Below are 13,329 nucleotides of genomic sequence, written 5' to 3'. Positions count from 1 at the left end.
AGGGACACGATTACAACTCAGGATGATGCCTTTGAGAGAAACATCAGTCTGGTTGAATATTTGAAGGGGCACTTTTACATCAGCAAGGAACCAGACTACCAGTATTTTTTAAATGTACTTTGTAAAAATGTTGCAAAACATGAATTTACATTGGAAACCCAGTTTGTTTTAGTGTTTATAGGAAGCTATTTTGCCCCTTAGGGACACCATAGTTAGTCATGTGTCTGCAGGTATGCTAAACCACTACTTCATGGTTAAAAAGCAGACCTTCTACATAAATTTTACCCAATTTCGCACTGTATTATCACACAATGAATTAGATACAGATACACATGAACACATGAATGAATATGAATCTGTATAATGAAATATGACACCATCTATCCCTCCATTGACAGTTTACCAGAAGAGTTAAGAGGAAGAGTTGGAGGTCTTCTGATTTTGTTATTTTGTGTTTGTCTGACTCATTAGAAATGACTCCCACTGCCTCATTGCCCAAATAAGCCACCTCATTGCTGCTTATGTAAGATGGGCAATTCTTCCCCCTCTAGCTAGCCCATGGCTGAATGAAAACCACCACCCCACATCCACCCCTCTCCCTCCCATCTAGTCTTATTGTGCATTATCATCCTAGCCATGTGAAAGCTAGCTCTGCCTTGAAATTCTTTGACAATTGCATTCTCGCCCAGGGCTGTCAAACCAGCCAAAAAAGAGGGACTGAGGAGCAGGATCGTGATAGTTTTCTGTCCTAAGCAACAGCTGACCTATTTTCCCTTTGCATAATTCTATTTTGATTGAAAATAGAAAAAAATCTATTTCACAAACACATTGACTGAGAAATGTTTTCAGACTTATTGACTGGAGAGGGTTCAATGTGAAGTGTCCACTGAAGTTTAATCTGTAAACTAACGCCAAGGAACACCCATCACCCCTTTTATCTGCTTGCTATTGTATTTGTAAATATTTATTATGGATCCCCATTAGCTGCTGTCAAGGCAGCTACATTACATAATAATAATTCACAACACGCTAATGGTGTGCCCTCAGGCCCATACTCCACTAGCACATATCTACAACATAAAATCCATGTGTACGTGTGTGTGTATACTGCGTATGTTATCATGAGTGTGTGTGTGCGTGTGTGTATGCATGTGTCTAAATAAACTATTATTTACAGAAAGTTCTGTTCATTCAAATCAACTATTTTCTATAATACTTGTCATGCATGTATCTGTATTTGGAGCTGAAAGCGCAGTTGTGCAGAAAGTATAGTCAAGCACATCCAACTGCTGCTGTTTCAAACAATGATTGATAGGTACTATTAAACGTTGGCCACTATGAATGAATCCCAGTATTTGTTGCCCACTTTTCCACTCCACCTGAGGAGCTCAAGGAGGACAGATTTGGGCAGGTGGAGGTGGAGGGAAACAAACCCACAGGACCCACAGGAGACAAACCCTCTCAATCCTGTCATGCTCCACGGTCACTGTCTCTGTTCTCTCCACAGAGCAGAACCCTGGCAGACAGCTCTACCCAGAGGATCAGACAGCAGCACCAGGCCCTGACCACACCAGATAACAAGGACAGACATAGAGCCCCTCTCCCTGTCTCTAGACCTCAGGTAAACATAGGTCAAAGGAAACCCATCAGAAAATTATACTTGAAGCTACAATCCTTAATTTGTTTTTAATTGAACAGCTTTAAGATTGCACCTTCAAACATGTACTACCATATACTCATCACAGAAATAAAAACAACAACAGCATCAACAGCTAACACAGAGATTATTATGAAACAGACACCAATTACTTATTCAAAATTGTCTTTGTGTCCACCGCATGATTTTCTTCATTACGCATTCGTGTCTAGTACACAATTTTCTTCACAAAGAAATCCAATTTGTTGTGGCTAACGTTAGCTAGGTTAACTCGATTGCCAACGTTAGTTAGGTTAGAGGTTAAGGTTAGGGGTTATGGTTAGGGTTGGGGTAAGGTAAGGTAACATGTTAACTAATTAGTTAAAGGGTTAAGGTTAGAGTGAGCTAACATGCTAGCTAAGTAGTTTAAAAGTAGTAAGTAGTTGCAGTTTAGCTAAAATGTTAATTGTCCATCATGTGATTAGAATGCGCAACATTTGATTGCTAGTCCTTTGGTTTTATATGCCCATCCATCCTCCCTGACCAATCTCCCTCCGATTGTTTCTGTCTTAACTAATTTACTGACTTAATCTTTCACTTAAATGCACAGTTTTTAAATTGTTTTTTATTTCACCTTTATTTAACCAGTTAGGCCAGTTGAGAACAAGTTCTAATTTACAACTGCGACCTGGCTAAGATAAAGCAAAGCAGTGAAGCACAAGCAACAACACAGAGTTACACATGGAATAAACAAACGTACAGTCAATAACACAATAGAAAAAGTCTATATACAGTGTGTGGAAATGGCATGAGGAGGTACGGCAATAAATAGGCCATAGTAGCAAAGTAATTCCAATTTAGCAAATTAACACAGGAGTGATAGATGTGCAGATGATGACGTGCAAGTAGAAATACTGGTGTGCAACAGAGCAAAAAATAAGTAAAAACAATTTGGGAATGCCTTAGGTAGTTGGTGGGCTATTTACAGATGTGCGGTGTACAGCTTGATCGATCGGTAAGCTACTCAGATAGCTGATGCTTAAAGTTAGTGAGGGAGATATAAATCTCCAACTTCATTGATTTTTGCAATTCGTTCCAGTCTTTGGCAGCAGAGAACTGGATGGAAAGGCGCTCAAAGTAGGTGTTGGCTTTGGGGATGACCAGTGAGATATACCTGCTGGTGCGCGTGCTACGGGTGGGTGTTGTTATGGTGACCAGTGAGCTGAGATAAGGCAGAGCTTTACTTAGCAAAGACATATAGATGACCTGGAGCCAGTGGGTCTGGCGACGAATATGTAGCGAGGGCCAGCCAACAAGAACATACAGGTCGCAGTGGTGGGTGGAATATGGGGCTTTGGTGACAAAACGGATGGCACTGTGAGTGAGTGTTGTAGAGTGTTGGAGGCTATTTTGTAAATGACATCGCCGAAGTCAAGGATCGGTAGGATACTCAGTTTTACGAGGGTATGTTTGGCAGCGTGAGTGAAGGAGGCTTAGTTGCGAAATTGGAAGCTGATTCCAGATTTAATTTTGGATTGGAGATGTTTAATATGAGTCTGGAAGCAGATTTTACAGTCTAGCCAGACACCTAGGTATTTGTAGTTGTCCACATATTCTAAGTCAGAACCGTCCAGAGCAGTGATGCTAGTCGGGCGGGTGGATGCGGGGAGCGATCGGTTGAAAAGCATGCATTTAGTCTTACTAGCGTTTAAGAGCAGTTGGAGGCCACGGAAGGAGTGTTGTATGGCATTTGAAGCTCGTTTGGAGGTTTGTTAACACAGTGTCCAAAGAATGGCCAGATGTATACAGAATGATGTCGTCTGCATAGAGGTGGATCAGGGAATCACACGCAGAAAGAGCGACATCGTTGATATATACAGAGAAAATAATCGGCCCGAGAATTGAACCCTGTGGTACCCCCATAGAGACTGCCAGAGGTCCGGACAACAGGCCCTCCGATTTGACACACTGAACTCTGTCTGCAAAGTAGTTGGTAAACCAGGCGAAGCAGTCATTTGAGAAATCAAGGCTGCTGAGTCTGCCGATAAGAATACGATGATTGACAGAGTCCAAAGCCTTGGCCAGGTCGATGAAGACGGCTGCACAGTACTGTCTTTTATCAATGGCGGTTATGATATCGTTTAGTACCTTGAGCGTGGCTGAGGTGCACCCATGACCAGCTCGGAAACCGGATTGCATAGCGGAGAAGGTACTGTGAGATTCTAAATGGTCAGTGATCTGTTTGTTAACTTGGCTTTCGGAGACTTTTGAAAGGCAGGGCAGGATGGATATAGGGCTATAACAGTTTGGGTCTAGAGTGTATACAAGACTGTCTAGACTGTATACAGAATAGTGTGGTAGACACGAGCAAATTGACTTTTTTGTCTGTCACATTTCATGACAATTTGTGATAGTGGGTTACAAGAGCAGCAGCAGCAACAACAGGCAGGACATATAAACCCTCCTTGCAGCGTGAAAGCCCTGGCCCTGCAGAGTGATCAAAGTTGAACAACAAATGCTGCTTGTCTGTAAAATTGTGAATAGCTGTCTTATCTTGACAGTCAGGACACTGTTATGGGTTTTAGAAGGGTGGGGAGGATCAATCTTCCTGTCGCGGCTATGGGCAATGAAATTTGGCCATATTTTCTCTTGTACAATCCTTTTTAGTGTGTACAAAAATACATTATATCTGATTTCCCAGAAAGTGTTTTTTTTATTTTATAAAATAATTAATAAAAGTAGTAGCTTCCCACCTTTGAAGCAGATTATGCACCTGAAGCATCTGTCAGTCACTTTCTGGCCACTGTAGAGTAGTCAATTTACAGTCCATGATTTTGTACTAACATATACATATACAGTGCCTTCAGAAAGTATTCATACCCTTTGACTTATTACACATTTTGTTGTGCTACAGCCTGAAATCAAAATGGATTACATGTTTTTTTCAATCTCACCCATCTATACACAATACCCCATAATGACAAAGTAAAAATTAGTTTTTATACATTCTTGCACATTTATTGAAAATTAAATACAGGAATATCTCATTTGCATAAGTATTCACACCCCTGTGTCAATACATGTTAGAATCACATTTGGCAGTGTTTAGAGCTGCGAGTTTTTCTGGGTAATATTTGCACATTATTATAAAAACAAAAATTCAACTTGCTTGTTGATCATTGCTAGCCCTTTTCAAGTCTTGCCATAGATTTTCAAGACGATTTAAGTCAAAACTGTAACTAGGCCACTCAGGAACATATCTTTGTAGTGACTGGGCGTATTGATACACCATGCAAAGTTGAATTAATAACTTCATCATGCTCAAAGGTATATTCAATATCTGCTTTTTTTGTGAGGTATCAATAGGTGCGCTGCTTTGGAGACATTGGAAAACCTCCCTGGTCTTTGTGGTTGAATCTGTGTTTGAAATTCACTGCTAGACTGAGGGACATTACAGATAATTGTATGTGTTGGGTACAGAGATGAGGTAGTCATAAAAAAAAACATGTTACACACTATTGCAACATAATTATGTTACTTGTTAAGCACATGTTTACTCCTGCACTTGTTTAGGCTTGCCATAACAAAGGGGTTGAATACTTAATGACTCAAGATATTTCAGCTTTTCAGTTTTAATTCATGTGTAAACATTTTGAAAAACATAATCCGACTTTGACATTATGGGGTATTGTGACAAAAAATGTCAATTTAATAAATGTTTAATTCAGGCTATAGCACATTCAAATGTATGAAATGTCAAGGGTTGTGAATACTTTCTGAAGGCAGTGTGTTCAGTATACACACAAGTAAATAGTGTATTGGAAGGTTTTAGCATCACTGCACCTTGAAATTAAATGTTCTATATGCGTACAATTCCATTGCTAAAATAATTATTCCAGTGAAAAAAGTTACTCTACAGCACAGAGGTGAAAATCGAAACCATTGGGTGAATACATAGTGTGTAACATGTATTGTTTCTCCTCACACTTGAGTAATCTGAATATTAATATGTTAGTAGATTATGTAAATTTGGAGTTTGTAGTGGTTTACATGTTCAGCACCACGAACAGCGACAACTGGATGGCTGAAATGACCTCTGTGCAAATGGCTGCAAAACAGAACAAGTGGAGAGAGATAGCCATGACCTGGAAGAACCATACAGGGGCAAATGGTCCTGAAGATGACCTCTACTTGAAGTGTGTTTACATTGACAGTGTGGACATTGTGTGGAAGTTGTAGAAAAGGAAACTGGGTGTGCATCCCAAATGGTATCCAATCCCCTGTATAGTTCACTAATTTTAACTAGGTCCCAAAGGGAATAGGGTGAATAGGATGCCATAAGGGTGACAAAGTGTGGGCGTCTATGTGCTGACCAACATCCTGCCCTTCCTACAGACCAGACTATTCATTCTCATTACGATGGCACTCACTGCACCAACTGTGTTAATGATGATGAATCACACTATAATGGAGTCAGACCCCTTTATTTACCATTGCATTGTCTAGAAAATAAACATTGATTTAAAAACTAACATTTAATCCCAATGTAATTTAATGGAGATCGTTGGAATAGTGAAATTATTAAGAACTGAGATTTTGGGGTTGGGTGGAGTGAGTGACAGTATGCATTTTGTCATGGTAACATCCACCAATCATAGTAAGTGACTAATGATGATGATGTATATGAAAATAACATTCAAATGCATTCAAATACTGTAGGTATAATGTTTTCACCCAACCACACATATTACTCCATAAAGTTTATACAATATTCTCAGTTAATGAAGATGAAAGAGTGTGTTTTTGGGCCACTGCATGCAGCAACTCTGTGATGAGTATTATTTTATGGACAGCAGTAAATGCATCACTAAGCTATTTTACATTTTATGACCTCCATTACACTACAAAGCAACTTCACTACTGCCCTTTGCTGGTGACACAGCCTATAAGACACAGCAGGCCGGGTCTCAAAGGACAAATTAAACTTCACCTCCCTGGAAAACTCTATTCTCTATTCACGTCACAGGCTTGTAATATGTGTAACGTCTGCTTCCAACTCACACTCTCAAACATGTAGATCCCCTGAACAAAGATCACTTTCCAGCCCCCTTCCAGCTCACACTCTCAAACACATAGATCCCCTGAACGCAGCTCACTCTCCAGATCCCAATCACCTGAATTCTGATCACCTGTTCACACACCTGTATGTCATTATCACACACTATGTAGTTCAGTTCTTTGCACTGCATCATTGTGAGGTATTGTTTGTTTTGTGACACACTTATAGGCGGAGTGCTGGGTTTCCCGTAATGTACTCATCTTGTGTATGATAGTTTTTGCTTGCCTCACTAACGATGCCTTTTACCTATTCTCTGCCTGTACTTTAGCCTATTGGATTTCCTGTTATCAACCTATTGCCTTATCTCCCAGATGACGTTATTAGCCTTTTCCCTGTCTGTACTGTTGCCGTTTTGGACCCCTATGTATGACCTTCTGCCTGCCCCTGGACCCAGCTGCCTGCCTCCTCCTGCGGTACTTCACAAATAAACACCTGCTGCGCCCTGCGCTTGAAACCAGCTCTCTGTCTCCCATCGTGTTCAGTACAATATGGTTCTCTCTCTCTCTCGCTTGCACTCTCGCTTTCTCTCTCTCTCTGAATGATTTATGTTACAAAATGAATCACACTAATGTAAAATAATGTGTTGACTGAGATTGCAGCATGGTATATGCAGCAACATGTTAATACAGTGTTGATTCCACAGTGGTTGTTACTGCATAGGAATTAGAACAACTTCACAAACGTCTCTTCAGGGAACCCCAGCCGTTATAACAATTTTTTTCTATTCCATAGTTAGCATAATGACTCAACTTCTCCATAATCCTTAAGCCCTGGTTTGTGAAACTTGTGAAACGTCCCGAGGAAAGATTCCCGAGGAAAGATTTTAGAACCACTGCTCTAGCATACAATCATCACTGTGCAGAAATTCGTTTCTTCATCTGTCAAAGAAAAGCACAACCTTGGTGGCTGTCATTTTAGAGCTGTGTCACATGACATGGCCTGGGATCCTTTGTACTGAAGGAGGTCAGAGAGTCCAGAGACATTGCATTGCATCTAACCTCAATGAATAAAAGGCTGGAGTGAAATCCTGTGTGACAGAATGGGTGAATGGTGTGAGAGAGGAAAGAATGGTGGACAGGTACAAACAAACGGTTATTTAAGAGAAAATGGAGGATGTACCTCAACACAACACTTGGGCAGATAAAACATGAGAACTTGGCTACAACTAGTGTCTCAGACTTGTATGTTGCTGAAGCTTGTATAGAAAATGCATCGAAACAAAATAACTACTACAAAGAACAATCAAACAATCAAATGTGTTGATGTACAGTACAACAGAAAAGCAACAACATTTGTACATAACAATTGGCAACAGAGGAAGGCTAGTATTTTTGTTTTCTCTTTTCAATGATAAGGCACAATGATAAGGCATAGTCTTTGCATTTAAAGGAAAATATATTTTTTTCAACTTAATCTCTAGCAGCACCCCAACATCAAAACATGTGAAAATTGCGCATTTCTATGATTTGTAGTAAAATAAGATAGAGGAAGATAATTGTTTCCAGTGACATCATCAATCACTTAGTAGGCTATTAGTAGGCAATGCATACCCATAATTGGTTAAAATCACACTGCACACTGATGATGTCAATGGAAACAATTATCTTCCTCTATCTTTTGTACTAGAAAACGTAGAAACGTGCAATTTCCACATATGTTTATGTTGGGGTGGTGCTAGAGATGATGAATGTGAAGTTGAAAAATTGTGAAATGTTCTTTTAAGTCGCCAATTCATACAAACAGCACATATTGATGCGCTAAGGTTTGTTGTATGTGTCTCCTTTCCCAGATAGACATTTACATTCCTGTCAGTCTTTACCAGGAATAAGTGTTTCCAGATAAAACGTGTCACAGCACCGGAGAGCCCTGAAGACAAATATTAGCAGAATGGAAGACAGCCATTGATTTGTAACACAACAAATTGAAAGTGAATAAAATAATAATTACTGCATGCTATGAAAGGTAAGGAGTTGTCAGATCTCATTGGATTACACGCAGGTCCCTCCATCACCTGGTGAGGTAGGGACTGTGGGGAGAGATGTTTTTTCAAATCAGAAACAGGTTGTGGGTTGGGGGATGTGTGTGGCAGGTTGACGTTTATTAAGATGAGTATTGTCCTTGAGGCAGAACTGAGGGATTTCCACTAGATGCCCCAACTGCAAAATTGAAATGAGCTATATTATAAAAACGTGTGATTATTTTTTTTGTTGTTGCTTTTTGGTCCTAATTTAAGGTTAGGCATTAGTGTTAGCAGTGTGGTTAAGGTTAAGCATTAGTGTTAGCAGTGTGGTTAAGGTTAGGCATTAGTGTTAGCAGTGTGGTTAAGGTTAGGTTTAAATTCAGATTTTATGACTTTGTGGCTGTGCCAGCTAGACCACTCTGCAGAAATGCCCCAAGAACATGATTAATGAGAAACATGTTAGTGTGTTTGTGTGTGTGTGTCTGTGTGTATGTGTGTGTGTGTGTGTGTGCGTGTGTGTGTGTGCATCCGTGCGTATGCCTGAGTGTGTGCACGTGTGTGCGTTGCATTTACACCACAGAAATGTATCTGTAATTTTTTTCACCTTTATTTAACCAGGTAGGCCAGTTGAGAGCAAGTTCTCATTTACCACAGCAACCTGGCCAAGATAAGTCAACGCAGTGCGACAAAAATAACAGCAGTTACACATGGGATAAAATTTTTACTGTGAATAACATAATTGAAAAATATATATACAGTGTGTGCAAATGTAGTAAGATTAGGGAGGTAAGGCAATAAATAGGCCACAGTGGCGAAGTAATTACAATTTAGCATTAACACTGGAGTGATAGATGTGCAGATGATAATGTTCAAGTAGAGATACTGGGGTGCAAAAGAGCAAAAAGAAATAACAATATGGGGATGAGGTAGTTGGGTTGGCTATTTACAGATGGGCTGTGTACAGGTGCAGTGATCAGTAAGCTGCTCTGATAGCTGATGCTTAAAGTTAGTGAGGCAGATATAAGTCTCCAGCTTCAGTGATTTTTGCAATTTGTTCCAGTAATTGGCATTAGAGGACTTGAAAGAAAGGCGGCCAAACGAGGAGTTGGCTTTGGGGATGACCAGTGAAATAAACCTGCTGGAGCGCGTGCTACGGGTGGGTGTTGCTATGGTGACCAGTAAGCTGAGATAAGGCGGGGCTTTACCTAGCAAAGACATATAGATGACCTGGAGCCAGTGGGTTTGGCGACGAATATGAAGCGAGGGCCAGCCAACAAGAACATACAGGTCTCAGTGGTGGGTGGAATATGGGGCTTTGGTGACAAAACGGATGGCACTGTGATAGACTGCATCCAGTTTGCTGAGTAAGGTGTTGGAGGCTATTTTGTAAATGACATCGCCGAAGTGAAGGATCGGTAGGATAGTCAGTTTTACGAGGGTATGTTTAGCAGCATGAGTGAAAGAACCTTTGTTGCGAAATAGGAAGCCAATTCTAGATTTTACTTTGGATTGGAGATGCTTAATGTGAGTCTGGAAGGAGAGTTTACAGTCTATCCAGACACCTAGGTATTAGTAGTTGTCCACATATTCTAAGTCAGAACCGTTCAGTGTTTTATATTTCTATAACCACATGCCTCTTCAACCACTGCTAGTATTACCACCCAACACCATCACTGACACAACCCTACAGTAGCAGTCTGTCTGTACATAGACAAACCAGTTTAGTTCTATACATTTTAAAGTCACTCCATCTATAAACACAGAAGGGCCATTCCAAGAGCCATAAATACATGGTGTGAATTGTTGATGTTGGACTGTCATTTTGCAAAGCATTGTACCTGGCGCTCCTGAAACCACCCGGAAATCATGGCTTCTGTTAGTAACAATGAGATGAGTGACAGAACTATAGAAAGAGGACGATCATTCTAGGTCTGTTGACAGTCCCCTCAGTGATTACACCAATGTTCCAATCAGAACACGATGACAGTGGAAAACAGGCCTGGGTGAGGATCAGAATACAGAAGTAACACAGCCAGACAACATGATGCTCTAGTGATTTTTCTGCTGTGAAACCCACAGGGATGTTTGTGTGTGGGTATGCTGGCAGACAGTCCTGTTAGAAACCTGTAAGTGAGAGCATGAACAGGGTCAGTAACACCTATAATCCAACCTGGTTTGCACAGCCTTTGGCATTTACAGCACAGAAACATTCTGATGTGAAGGAAATCTCCATTTGCATCACATTTTATTCCGTTTTTTATATGTATATATATATAGTACCAGTCAAAAGTTTGGACAAACCTACTAATTCAAGGGTTTTTCTTTATTTGTACAATGAGAGAATGCCAAGAGTGTGCAAAGCTGTCATCAAAGTCAAAGTGTGGCTACTTTGAGAAATCTGAAATATATTTTGATTTGTTTAACACTTTTTAGGTTACTACATGATTCCATATGTGTTATTTCATAGTTTTGATGTCTTCACTATTATTATACAATCTAGAAAATAGTAAAAATAAAGAAAAAAACTGTTGACTGGTACTGTATATATATTTTAGTCAAGCAAAACCACATTGATCAAGATGCTCCTCCAGGCAAACTTGCCTGTAAATTACTCAGTACATCTTGTGGCAGTTTTGGGGAAATGAAAAAAAGTACTAAAATAAAAAAAGATTAGGTAAACATTGTGGAATGGACACAAGTGTAGTCAAACAGATCAGATGTGGACAGGAAAGTTTAAGAAAACAAACCCTGCTGTCACGCCCTGACCTTAGTATTCTTTGTTTTCTTTATTATTTTGGTTAGGTCAGGGTGTGACAAGGGGTGGTTTGTTTAGTTTTGCCTTGTCTAGGGGTGTTTGTTTGTCTATGGGTTTTTGACTAGTCTAGGTAGTTATATGTCTATGGTTGCCTAGATTGGTTCTCAATTATGTATTGATGTATTGGGGGGGAACACAGGGAGTGTGGCTAAGTCAGGTAGGAGACCTGAGCCAACTCCCCATGCTTACCGTGGAGAGAGAGGGACCGGGCAGGCACCATGTTATGCCGTGAGGCGCACGGTGTCCCCGGTGACCAGGCATAGCCCGGTGCGGTACATAGCAGCGCCTCGTATCGGCCGGGCTAGAGTGGGCATCGAGCCAGGTGCCATGAAGCCGGCTCAACGCATCTGGTCTCCAGTGCGTCTCCTGGGGCCGGGGTACATGGCACCAGCCCTACGCATGGTGTCCCCGGTTCGCCAGCACAGCCCAGTGCGGGCTATTGCACCTCACCGCACTGGCCTGGCTACGGGGAGCATTCAGCCAGGTAGGGTTGGGCAGGCTCGGTGCTCGAGACCTGTAGTGCGCCTTCACGGTCCGGTCTATCCGGTGCCACCTCCACTCACCAGCCCTCCGGTGGCAGCCCCACGCACCAGGCTGTCTCTCCGTCTCCTCACTACAGGTGCTCCCGCCTGCTCAGCGCTGCCAGAGTCTTTATTCATATCACGCTGCCCATTGGTCCTCCGATCCTTCTTAATACTCCTCCTCAGATGAGGAGGACGACGATCGTGACACCTGCTCTTCAATTAGTGGTGACATCCCTTTACCCAAGCATTTTTCATCGTTATGAAAATTATATATTTATTTACCCATCTATGATAACTAAATGTTTTGTACATTTACTCCCTTTTCTTGATATCCAATGTGTAGTTACAGTCTTGTCCCATCGCTGCAACCCCCCAACGAACTCGGGAGAGGCGAAGTTCAAGAGACATGCGTCCTCCAAAACACAACCCTGCCAAACCGCATTGTTTCTTGACACACTGCTCACTTAACCCGGAAGCCAGCCTCCCAATGTGTTGGAGGAAGGCGCCCAGCCTGGCACAAGGATTCACTAGAGCACCATGGGACAACGGAATCCAGGCCTGTTAAACCTTTCGCTATCCCGCCTCATGGGTCTTCCGGTCACGGCTGGCTATGACACAGCCTGGGATCTAACCCGGATCTGTAGTGACACCTCTAGCACTGAGATGCAGTGCATTAGACCATGCGCCACTCGGGAGGCCATAAGTAATAGTTTTGTGCTTGATGTATGATTAGTAAAGAAAAATTATTAGTATCTTGTTAACGCTTTCTCTCTCCCTTTCTCACTCTCCTTCTCTGTCTTGCTATCTCCTTCTCTCTTTATCTCTTTCTTTCTCTGTTATCCATTCATTAGAATCCTGGGTGCTTGGCTGGACTACTGCATATGGGGCCCCAGTGGAGCACCGACCTCTGGGAATCCGACCCTGCCTGGGGAGCTGGGATACCTTTTATGGTGACTAAGTTTCTCAGTACTGGAGAGAAATGCAGCATGTCTCCCAATCAGATTTTCTGTTTCTCCCATCGTTTGCTGTAGGGAACAATACATGTAATAAAATGGACAGGCAGCAATGGGCAAAAATTACAATATATTATAGAGATCAACGTATCAAAATAAACCAAAAATACTTGTATTTTGAAATGGATTTAACTAAAATACATGTATTTTATATTTTAAAATGCAGAAAAATGTATTTGCAAGTAGCCATGCCGAACAGCAACAATATTCTCAGTGACGGTCCTGGAAACATTTAACTTTCTATAACTGTGATATGTTGTTG

This window comes from Salvelinus sp. IW2-2015, linkage group LG36 (assembly GCF_002910315.2).
Source record: "Salvelinus sp. IW2-2015 linkage group LG36, ASM291031v2, whole genome shotgun sequence".
Taxonomy (NCBI): domain Eukaryota; kingdom Metazoa; phylum Chordata; class Actinopteri; order Salmoniformes; family Salmonidae; genus Salvelinus; species Salvelinus sp. IW2-2015.
This window is presented reverse-complemented; position numbering follows the sequence as displayed.